The sequence below is a fragment of the Myxine glutinosa genome, chromosome 3 (genome assembly GCF_964187855.1).
Source record: "Myxine glutinosa chromosome 3, kmMyxGlut1.1, whole genome shotgun sequence".
NCBI classification, from domain to species: domain Eukaryota; kingdom Metazoa; phylum Chordata; class Myxini; order Myxiniformes; family Myxinidae; genus Myxine; species Myxine glutinosa.
In genome coordinates this window covers 217,744,443-217,756,596 of record NC_136263.1, presented here as the reverse complement: position 1 = coordinate 217,756,596, position 12,154 = coordinate 217,744,443, and the positions used below count along the sequence as shown (strand labels likewise).

At 46.9% G+C, this 12,154-nt stretch overlaps 1 protein-coding gene across 15 annotated transcripts in view; it reads left to right on the top strand.

Annotated features, from left to right (window-relative positions):
* The window catches only part of LOC137422867 (interleukin enhancer-binding factor 3), a 350,140-nt gene that overhangs the window by 181,456 nt on the left and 156,530 nt on the right, over nucleotides 1-12,154 (top strand). The window lies entirely within an intron of this gene.

Below are 12,154 nucleotides of genomic sequence, written 5' to 3'. Positions count from 1 at the left end.
TACCTCTCCCACCCCCACCCTTCCCATGCCTCCCCCCCAAAGCCCTCTCCCTCCCACAGTTCTCTCGATGTCTCCATGTCTCTCGGTCCCTGCTCTCAAATGTTGTGTTTGTGTCCTTCCCCTTCTCTCCCCATCTTGTCTACCGCTCCCGATGTTATTTGTTTTATGTGTCTGTTTGTCTTTCTGTGTGATTAATGTTCGCTCTTTCACGAGCCTCGATCTTGTATACAAAAAAAAAAAAAAAAAAAAAACCATCTCAAACTGTTTCTCTTCACAGTATCCATCACAGACTCTATTCCCATCATCTTTCGCAATTCATCATTTGTCTTCCTCTCTCTCAACGATACTCCACACATCCACCGAACCATTCGCATTTCCACCCTTTCCAGCCTTCGTTGCTGCTCTACGTTCATTACCCAATACCCATGTCTCGCTCCCATAACTCATAACACTTCGCACACGTGCAGCATACACCTTTCCCTTCAGCTTCAACAACACTCCCCTCCTCGTCAGCACGCCATTGAGTTCCCGAAACTTCTTCCATGCACATCTCACTCGAGCACCCGCTGCCGAGTCTGATCCACCTTCTCCATTCAGCATGTCTCCGAGGTAACAAAATGTTTTCACACCTTCCAGCTTCACGCCGTCTCCAAGATGCAACTCAACATTTCCTCCATCTGCAGCTCCCTCTGTGCACACCTTACACTTGAATGTAGCTGCCACACTGGTTAATGACCCTCTCAAACCACTACATTTTTGATGAACCCACTCAGTGCACATTGTACATTGAATGGAATTCACTCCGACACCCTTCCGGCACACAGCACACGGCCACTTCCCAGTTCTTTCCACCTCACCACATGCTTTACCACTTGCCATCACCTTCGTTTTTCCGATATTCACCTTCAGACCTTTTGTCTCCATACATTCCTTCCACTTGTTCAACTTCTCCTTCAGTCCATCCATACTTTCTACAATCAACACCAGATCATCTGCATACAACAACTCCCACGGTAAAACCCTCCTTTACGTTCCGAGCCAGCACATCCATCACAGCTACAAATAGTAGTGGACTTCGTACCGACCCCTGATGCACTCCCACCTTCACCTCAAACTCACCACTGTTCTCGTCCTTACTGCATCATTGTCAGATATCCTTACATATCCTTGTAATTACATATCTTGTAATTATATCTTGTAATTGTAATTACTTATAATTACATATCCTTACATATCCATATCCTTACATATCCTTGTTTCTCAAGAATGCATGGGTACCGCAAAAATGGCTGAACCGATCGCAACGAAATGTTGGGTTGGTAATCCTGAGATCTCCGTTTCCGGTCCGCTCTGGAGAGGACGCTGGCGTTACTTGTTCGCCGCTTCTCCGACTGGGTCATTGTACATAGTCTGCTTTTCTGGTGGTCGTGGCGGCTTTGTGGCCGTTGGGTCTGCCCTCTGCTCGGTCCCGGCTCTGCTCCTGGCTTCGCCTGCCCGGCTCTTCCACTGTTTCCTCAGGCCCGCTCCCGTTGTTTGTGGCCGTTGTTTGCGGCTGTGGCTGTTTGCCGCTGTGGTCTTGGTTTGCGGCTGCGGCTGTTTGCCGTGGCGGCCTTTGCTGTCTTGATTAGCGGCTGCGGTCGTTTGCCGCTGCGGCAAGGCCTACTCGTCCTCCTCAACCTTGGCGTCTTACTCATCCATTCGCTCCTGCCTGGCATGGCTCTAAGGTACTCCGCCGCAAGGCTTCTTCTGCTCAATACTCACTCCACCCCATAATGCATCTCAGCAATCCAATACCACGGATTCCTGCGACGACCCAGATACATTCCTAAAGGCTCTGGTCGTAAGGTTGTTTGCTTACAAACAGGTCACTTCATTCCCGTACTCTGGTCGTCCCAGCGCACCTGGTCACAGCAACGCACACGATCGCACCTCCTGTCTGCAAACCCTGGCTAAATCACCTGAGTTCATCCCCACCGTACAAAGCAACATCAAGCTCACCCTGTTCAATACCCGGTCCCTCAACAACAAAAGCCTCGTCCGGAACGACGACATTCTGGAAAATAAACTGGACTTTCTCTGTCTCACTGAAACCTGGCAACAACCTCTGGACTACTTCTCACTCAACCACACGACACCCAATGGATATTCTTACATCAATAAACCATGCTCGGAGGGCCGAGGTGGTGGAATTGCCGTAATTCACCAACAGGACATCAAGACCAGCCTCATCTCCATCTCATCTGCTCCATCATTTGAACACCTGGCTTTTAAATTCTCTGGTCACACACAGTCAGTCATGGCTGTCGTCTACCGCCCTCCCAAACCACACCCATCATTCCTGTCTGACTTCTCCTACTTTCTGACCCAGCTCTGTTCCCTCTCCCCCTCAATCCTCCTCCTCGGTGATTTCAATATCCACATGGACTCCACTGACTCCACAATAACCACTGACTTCACTGATTTACTCACTTGCTTTAACCTCACTCAACATGTCAACTTTCCTACTCATAACCGTGGGCACATTCTGGACCTTGTCTGCTCTACTGGATTAATTTTGCACCATCTCTCTGGCTCCGACCTCACCCTCTCTGACCACTTAGCCATCTCTATGACCATCAACATCCCCACCCCAGCACCTAGGCATTATCGCACTATCAACTTCCGTAAGCTAAACGCTCTTTCACCTCCCTCATTCTCATCCACCCTCTCTGACAAAATGTCCACTTCTCCCTTCGTTGACCTCCACACCCCTTCTGACCTCACTGACTACTACAACCACACTCTCTCCTCCTGCCTTGACCAGCTTGCACCTATAAAAACCAAAACAGTTTCTTTCACCCATTCTGCTCCATGGTTTACCCCTGAACTCCGCCTGATGAAAACTCGTGCTCGCCAACTTGAAAGACTCCGAAATAAAACAGGTCTCACAATTCACTCCCAAGCCTACAAGGACCACCTACAACACTGCAAAGATGCCTTCTCCTGCGCCCGCTCCGCCTATTACTCTCAAATTATCCACTCTGGCTCTGGAAACCCAAAAGCACTTTTCTCTACAATAAACAAACTCCCCAGCACCCTGGACACCACCACCCAGTCATTCACAGCAGACAACTGCATCTCCTTCCTTTCATTCTTCCAAAGCAAAATTGGCAACATCTACAGCAGCTTAACCACCACCGCACCTGCTCCCCCTCAAACCACCTGCCCCCCCTTATCCTGCCAACCCCTGTCTCAGTTCTCCCCAGTCTCCCCTACTGACCTCTCTGAACTCCTCATAGGAATTAAAAGTGCCACCTGCACCCTTGACCCCATCCCCTCCAGCTTTGTCAAGGCCTCCCTTCCTGCTCTCTCTCCACTTATCACTGCAACAATAAACTCCTCCCTGTCTACAGGCATCGTCCCACCATCCTTCAAAATTGCTGCTGTTACCCCCATTCTGAAAAAACCTGGACTCAACCCTGACACCCTAAACAACTTCAGACCCATCTCCAACCTACCCTTTCTGTCAAAAGTTTTGGAACGTGCTGTAGCCACTCAACTCAAACATCACCTCTCTGCCAATAACCTGTATGAAACATTCCATTCCGGAAATCCGCTCCAACCACAGTACTGAAACTGCTCTCCTCAAAATCACCAACGACCTTCTCCTCTCCTCTGACACTGGCAACCTCAACATTCTCATCTTTCTCGACCTCAGCGCCGCCTTTGACACCATCAATCACACCATCCTCCTCACCCGACTTGAAACCACCTTTAACATTACCGGCACTGCCCTCTCTTGGATTAAATCATACCTCTGTGACAGACGCCAGTTCATCTCCATCAATAACTGCAAATCCCCCACTGCTCCCCTCCCCCAAGGTGTCCCCCAAGGTTCAGTTATTGGCCCCCTCCTCTTCATCCTGTACCTGTCCCCCCTTGGTCACTTAATCCGCCGTCATGGTCTCCAATTCCACTGCTTCGCCGATGACATCCAGCTTTTCATCTCCACCAAGTCCATCTCCACCGCCACCCACTCTATCCTGACAAACTGCATCACTGAAATAAAATCCTGGCTTCAAATCAACTTCCTCAAACTTAACTATGATAAATCTGAAATTATCATCATTGGCCCAAAAACGCTCACCAAATCCACCCATAACTTTGCCCTCAACATCGACGGTTTCCCAGTATCCACCTCCCCTCACATCCGGAATCTTGGCATCATCTTTGACCAAACCCTCTCCTTCGACAAATACACTAAACAGATCACAAAGACAGCCTTCTTTCACCTGAAAAACATCGCCTGTCTCCGTCCATCCCTCTCCTCCACGGCTGCAGAAACCCTCATCCACGCCTTCATCACCTCCCGTCTGGACTACTGCAACAGCCTCCTCTTTGGTTCACCCTCAATAATCACCAATAAACTCCAATACATTCAGAACTCCGCTGCCCGTCTCCTCACCCATTCCCGGACCCGTGACCACATCACCCCCGACCTTTACAAGCTTCACTGGCTCCCCATCCCCCAGAGAATCCAGTACAAAATCCTCCTCTTGACCCCATCCTACCTGACTGACCTCCTCTCCAGACACACTCCCACCCGCAACCTCTGCTCTGCTGGTACCAACCTCCTGACCCCCCCCCCCATTCGGACCAAATTCAGATCCTGGGGGGACAGGGCCTTCTCCATCGCTGCTCCCACCCTCTGGAACTCACTACCTCACACCATCAGAGACTCCTCCTCACTCACCACATTCAAAACATCACTCAAGACCCACCTGTTCAACACTGCATTCAACATTTAACCCACAGCATTTAACCCCTGACTATCTCTGAGGTTTGGGACATGGAATGTAGGGACAATGACAGGGAGATCAGGTGAAGTGGTGGAAGTATTGGTCAGAAGAAGAGTGGACATATGTTGTGTGCAAGAGACGAGATGGAAGGGAAGTGGTGTGAGAATGGTGAAGGGTAGGCAGGGACAGATATACAAGTTTGTGTGGCAAGGGTGCCTGGAGGGCGTGAATGGTGTTGGTGTCCTGTTTTCTGAGGAGTTTGTAGACAGTGTGGTGAGTGTGACTAGAGTGAGTGATAGGTTGATGATGGTGAAAATGATAATTGGAAAGCTCTTGGTGAACGTCATCTCGGGATATGCTCCGCAGGTTGGTCGAGGCGATGAAGAGAAGGACAAGTTCTGGTGTGCGATGGAGAAGCTGATGGAAAACGTGAAAGATGAGGAAGTTGTTGTGGTAGGAGGAGACCTAAATGGACATGTGGGAAGGAGTATGGATGGTTTTGACGGAGTTCATGGGGGTTACGGATATGGTGTGAGAAATGGAGAAGCTGAAAGGATTTTGGAGTTTGCTGATGGAGCTGATTTGTTGATTTGTAATACTCAGTTCCAGAAAGAGGATAATAAGCTTGTTACATACACGTCAGGTGGGTCGACGACAACCGTTGACTACCTGATGGTGCGTAGGCGAGATAGGGGGCACCTCCGGGACACAAAGGTGATCCCGGGGGAGGAGGCTGTTTCACAGCACCACTTGGTTGTCTGCGACGTAAGGGTGGAAGGTGCGAGGAGAGCTCGGTGGGTGAAGTACCAACCGAGAATGAAGGTGTGGAGGTTGAAAGAGGTGACAGTAAGGGAGGCATTAAAAGAGAGGCTGAGTAGGCTCGAGGATGATGTGGTTGAGCTTGAAAGTGGTTGGATGTCAATGAAAGCTAGCCTGTTGGGAGCCGTTGGTGAGGTATGTGGATGGACAAAAGACCACCGAGGCACTCGGAAACATGGTGGTGGGATGATGAAGTTGGAAAGAGGATTGACGAGAAGAGGAAGAAGTTCAAGGAGTGGCAGAAGGCGAAGGGTACGGGAGCAGAAACAGCAGAGCATGAAAGTTATAAGGCAGCCAGGAAGGCTGCAAAGAAAGAGGTAGCAAAGGCGCAGGAGGCATGTAGGAAAATGTTCGGAGAACGCTTGGATTCGGAAGAGGGTCAGAAAGCAGTATTCAGGATTGCAAAGCAGATAGCGAAAGAGAGGTGTGATGTGATGGGGGTGCGTTGCTTGAAGGATGAAGTGGGACAAATTGTTGTGGACCCAGATGGAATTAAAGGAAGATGGAAAAGATATATGGAAATGCTGTTGAATACAGAGAATGAATGGGATGGCAACATAGAGAGTAACCCAGTTTTAGGAGCGGCAGAGAAGATAACTGAGAAGCAAGTTGAGGAAGCGATAAAAGCAATGAAGGGGAGAAAAGCGGGAGGGCCGACGGGAGTTGTGGGAGATATGTTGAAGGCAGCAGGAAGTTGGGGTGTGAAGAGAATGACAGAGATCTGTAATCTGGTGGTGAAAGAAGGTCGCATTCCAGTGGATTGGGAACTGAGTACCCTCGTCCCTCTATACAAGGGGAAAGGTGACCCTCTGGAGTGTGGCTCGTACTGAGCGATAAAGTTATTGGAGCATGGAATGAAGGTATTGGAAAGGGTGTTGGAGAGGAGGATAAGGAAGAAAGTGAAGATTTACGAAATGCAGTTTGGATTCATGCCAGGAAGAGGAACGACAGATGCGCTTTTCATTGTGAGGCAGTTGCAGGAGAAGTACATGGAGAAGAGGAAGAAGTTGTTTCTTGGGTTTGTTGATCTGAAGAAAGCATTCGATAGGGTTCCACGCAAAGTATTGACATGGGCATTGAGGAAGTTAGGAGTGGAGGAATGGTTGATCAGAGTAGTGATGGCAATGTACAAAAGAGCACGCACAGCTGTAAGGACGAAGGACGGGAACAGTGGTGAGTTTGAGGTGAAGGTGGGAGTGCATCAGGGGTCGGTACGAAGTCCACTACTATTTGTAGCTGTGATGGAGGTGCTGGCTCAGAACGTAAAGGAGGGTTTACCGTGGGAGTTGTTACTTGGGAGAGTTTACCGTGGGAGAGTTTACCGATGCAGATGATCTGGTGTTGATTGCAGAAAGTATGGATGGACTGAAGGAAAAGATGAACACGTGGAAGGAATGTATGGAGACAAAAGGTCTGAAGGTGAATATCGGAAAGACGAAGGTGATGGCGAGTGGTAAAGCATGTGGTGAGGTGGAAAGAACTGGGAAGTGGCCCTGTGCTGTGTGTAGGAAGGGTGTCGGAGTGAACTCCATTCAATGTACAATGTGCGCTGAGTGGGTTCATCAAAAATGTCGTGGTCTGAGAGGGTCATTAACCAGTGTGGCAGCTACATTAAAATGTAGGGTGTGCACAGAGGGAGCTGCAGATGGAGGAAATGTTGAGTTGGATCTTGGAGACGGCGTGAAGCTGGAAGGTGTGAAAACATTTTGCTACCTCGGAGACATGCTGAATGGAGAAGGTGGATCAGACTCGGCAACGGTTGCTCGAGTGAGATGTGCATGGAAGAAGTTTCGGGAACTGTGTGGCGTGCTGATGATGAGGGGAGTGTCGTTGAAGCTGAAGGGAAAGGTGTATGCTGCATGTGTGAGAAGTGTTATGATTTATGGGAGCGAGACATGGGTAATGAACGTAGAGCAGCAACGAAGGTTGGAAAGGGTGTTAATGCGAATGGTTCGACGGATGTGCGGATTATCGTTGAGAGAGAGGAAGACAAATGATGAATTGCGAAAGATGATGGGAATCGAGCCTGTGATTGATGCTGTGAAGAGGTACAGGTTGAGATGGTTTGGTCATGTGTTGAGGAAGGATGAAAGTGACTGGTTGAGAAGAGTGATGGAAATGAATGTAGAAGGAAGTAGAGGACGGGGAAGACCGAGAAAGACTTGGCTAAAGATGGTGGAAGAAGAAATGCGGGCAAGGGGGTTAACAAGGAGAGATGCAGAAAATAGGGCAAAATGGAGAAGATTGTCATGGGGACCGCAAGGCTAACCCCCGCTCTAGCAGTACAGGGAAAATGGCCTTTAAAATGCATGTTGTTGTTGTTGTTGTATCTCTTCTCCTTCTCCTTCCTTTTGCTTTGATTATTTACCTCTTCATTTTTGTCTTTTTGCACTTGTTTTTTGTACTCTGTCAAAGCGCCTTTGGGCTTCTTGAAAAGCGCTATATAAAATAAATGTATTATTATTATTATTATTATTATTATTATGTACTGCATCATTGTTCATATACTGCATATATTTTCATATACTGCACTGCATATATATTCGAAGATTATGTTTTCACCCATGTCTGTTTGTCTGTCTGTCAGTTTGTCTGTCTGTGGACAGGATATCTCAAAAAGCTGCTGATGGATTCGGACTAACTTTGGTGGAGAGGTTGGGTGTATCACAAAGACGAATCAATTTGATTTTGATGTAGATCCGAATACGAGAATATTTTAAATTCTTGAAGTGATGCTTTACCATTCAGTGACAGTGCCAAAAACTATATATGGCATGATATTTCAAAAAGTTGTGGACGAGATATGACAAAACGTGGTGGATGAGATGGTTAGGTGACAAGAACAAGCCATTAGATCTTGGTTTACGTCCGGATACAGATCCGTCCACCTGATCATTTGCGCTAGGAGATTGTCCATCTGCTTAGAAATCTGCCAACCTCAATGGACTACATAAGAAGGTGCAAAAGTTGATCCTCTCAACTACAGACCTGTGGGCTTACTTCAAATCATCAGCAAAGTCATGGAATCATCATCGCCATTGATATGCAATCGTTCCTTTTCTCCATCAACCTCATCTCAGATTATCAATTTGGTTACAGACCAGGTCACCCCACCTTGGAAATGTTGCTTCCACTCTCCCAACAATGAATGGAAGCCAACAATGTCAGAGATGTGATCAGCACTGTCTCTCTGGACATAAAGTCATGGCCAAAAATATTGTCATCCTTGCACTTTTTTCAAATAACTCACAATTTTCTCGAAAAATAAGTTGAAATTGACAAAAGTATTTGGTCTCCACAATTCTTTATTTCACTGTTAATATGACAGAACCTTTGTGTTTGATTCAAAACTTAATATATCCTTTAAAATCAGAAGATAAAAAGAAATGGCATCGACAAAATTATTGACACCCGAGATTTAATATTTGGTAGCACAAAAAACCTTTAGACAAAATAACTGCAGTCAAGTGCTTCCTATAGCCATGAATAAGCTTCCTCCACCTCTCTACTGGCAGTTTGTCCCACTCTTCTTGTGCACACTGCTCCAGTTCTCCCAGATTTGAAGGGTGCCTTCTCCCAACTGCTGTTTTCAGATTTCCCCAAAGGTGTTCAATGGGATTTAGATCTGGACTCATTTCTGGCCACTTCAGAACAGTCCAGCGTTTTGTCTTGAACCATTCCGGGGTGCTTTTTGAACTGTGTTTTGGGTCATTGTCCTGCTGCAAGACCCATTACTTTTGACGGAGACCCAGGTTTCTGACACTGGGTTGAAAATTGCGCTCCAAAATGCCTTGGTAATCTCCTGGTTTCATGATGCCATGCACACATTCAATGCATTCAATGCACAATTCAATGCAATCCCAACACATCACTGAACCACCTCCATGTTTGACTGAACCTCCTCCAACCACTGTGTTCTTTTCGTTGAAGGCTTCATTTTTGTTTTCTGTAAACATAGAGAATATGTGCTTTCCCCAAAAGCTCTAATTTGGTCTCATCTGTCCACAGGACAATCAGGACATTCTCCCAGAAGGATTTTGGCTTGTTCAGGTATGTTTTGGAAAACTCCAGTGAGGCTTTCTTATGTCTCTCTCTCAGCAGTGGGGTCGTTCTGGGTTTCCTACCATAAAACCCCCTTTCATTGAGTTGGCGACAGATGGTGTGAGTTGAAACTGTCGTACCTTGTGTCTAAAGGTCATATTGAATCTGTTTTGCAGTTGATCGAGGTGCTTTCTCCACCATTCAAACAATCCTTCACTGCAATCTTCTATCAGGTTTTCTCTTGCGGCCACGCCTCAGGAGGTTGGCTGCAGTACCATGGGCCTTTAACTTCCTGATAACATTGCGTACGGTGGACACAGGAACATCAAGGTCTCTGAAGATGAACCTGTGGCCTTAGGCGCGTGCGATTTGGTCTCTTCCGAAAACAGAAGCCTCTTCCGGAAGATTGCTTTGCGCCGAACAGGCAGAAGAGAAGCAAGATGGCGGCCAAACATGTAATACTCGTGCTCATGATGGAAGAATTAGACAAAGATGACACTACATCACAAGTTGATGCAAATATCCAGATTGTGTTTTCACTTGCAAGTTTTGCTGTGTCGGTATAACCAGCAGCATTTCTCGCGCCTCTTCTGTTGCCTCTTCCGCGCCTATTCTGCTGGATGATGGGAAGAGGCAGAAGAGCTTCCGAGAAGAGAAGAGTCCAAATCGAACGACCGGAAGAGAGCCGGAAGAGGCTTCTGTCTTCGGAAGAGACCAAATCGCATGCGCCTCTTGAGATTGTCCATGCTTGGCAACAATCTTGTGTCTGACCTCCTCAGACAATTGTCTGGTTTTCTTTCTTTTCTCCAATCTCATTGCAACGCACACTGTGACACAAAACAGCAGAATGACTCCTTTTCTCGATTCAAACAGGATGAATAAATGATTTTTATATTGTAGGCGCCTGCAACTCACCATAGGTGAGTTCAATTCCAAAGTATTCCAAACTTCGCTCTTTCACGAGCCTCGATCTTGTATACAAAAAAAAAAAAAAAAAAAAAAAAAAAGTAAAGGAGAATCACCTGTTTGAAATATCATTATTTCTAACAACTTCTAAAAGGTGCCAATAATATTGTCCGGGCCATATTCGGATTTCTGTGTGGAATAAGCTAAGATTTAGTAATTTTTTCAGTTTTTTTTTGTTTGTTTTGTTCCACTGCAAACCAAAGAAATACATTTGTGGATACCAAGAGATTTTTAAATTTCAATAATTTTCTGGAAGAAATGGTACATTATTTGAAAACAGTGCAAGGGTGCCAATATTTTTGGCCATGACAGTATATCGTGCTTCACAGTCTGGCAACCTGCCTTTCTCTCCAACCACTCTGCCTCTGGCATGCAATGTCAACTCCATATGTGTGGCTCTCAACGGAATCCTTTCATCTCCTTTCAAGTCAAGGCTGGAGTTCCCAAGGTAGTGTTCTGGGTTTCGTCCTCCTCCTGATCTTCATGAATGATCTCTCTGACTCTCTGGAAAATCCTCTTTACCTATTTGCTGATGACTCCACCCGGTGCCATGACATCCCTCATCCTCCAGACATGCAGGTTGCAGCTTCTTCCATATCTGCAAATCTTGAACAAAAATCACGTGCTCGTTGGGCACTTGGAGTGCATCTTTAGATCCTGACGGATCATGCATTTTCGCTGTCCCTCTGGGGGGGGGGGGGCGTCTGGCAAGCCCCCCTTCTCCCACCCCCATATATTTTCTTTGCAGTCCTCTTGTGAAGGTGCAGTTGTTCAGTCATCCTTTTAATTGGAGACTCGTACTGTATATGGAGCCGTAACAAGACAAACACTCCAAACACTGATCTTATCTTGAACACCACTTACTGCCACAACAATAATAAAAAAAAACACGACTTGCTGTTACCCTGGTAACAAACAGAGAATGGGTAGGGGAAGGGCAAATTTGCAAATGAACAAATCTCAAGCGGAGGCAGATAAAGCAACAAGGATAAAATGGAGGACAGGTGGCGTTGTTGGTAATTAATGTACAGTGTTGTCGTCCTGTCACCCATGATTGGGGGCAGGTTAGTGTGTTGATGTGGACAGGCTGGTGCTGAGTATTGTACCGGACAGCTCAAGTCATTCCAGGGACTCTTCCAGCTCTTGATCGGTTTCCCGACTGACCCTTCTTCACACCCTGTGATAACTTTTTCGTCTCTATAGCACATAGTCTGACTAACTCTCTCAGCACGCAGAAATGCACCGAGAGACGTATTCTTCTCTCTTTCCCTGGACACTCTCACTGCAGCTCCCTGGGGGTTACATGTGGGAGTAGGATCACAAAAAGGATTGGGAACTTGGTGGAGTACCCTTTGGAATGGTCAATCTTTGGCTTGCCCTCCCACAAGCATTTGTTACTGCTGTCATAGCCTCAATGGGTCGCAGTATCCTCGACGCTGATGGAAGTCGCACCCACTACTGATGTGACTTTGGTAAAAAAATCTCCCTGAATCATCCATCTGTGCAACACAATGAGCAAATCCTATTTCGGAATTCTGATTCTTAAGTCG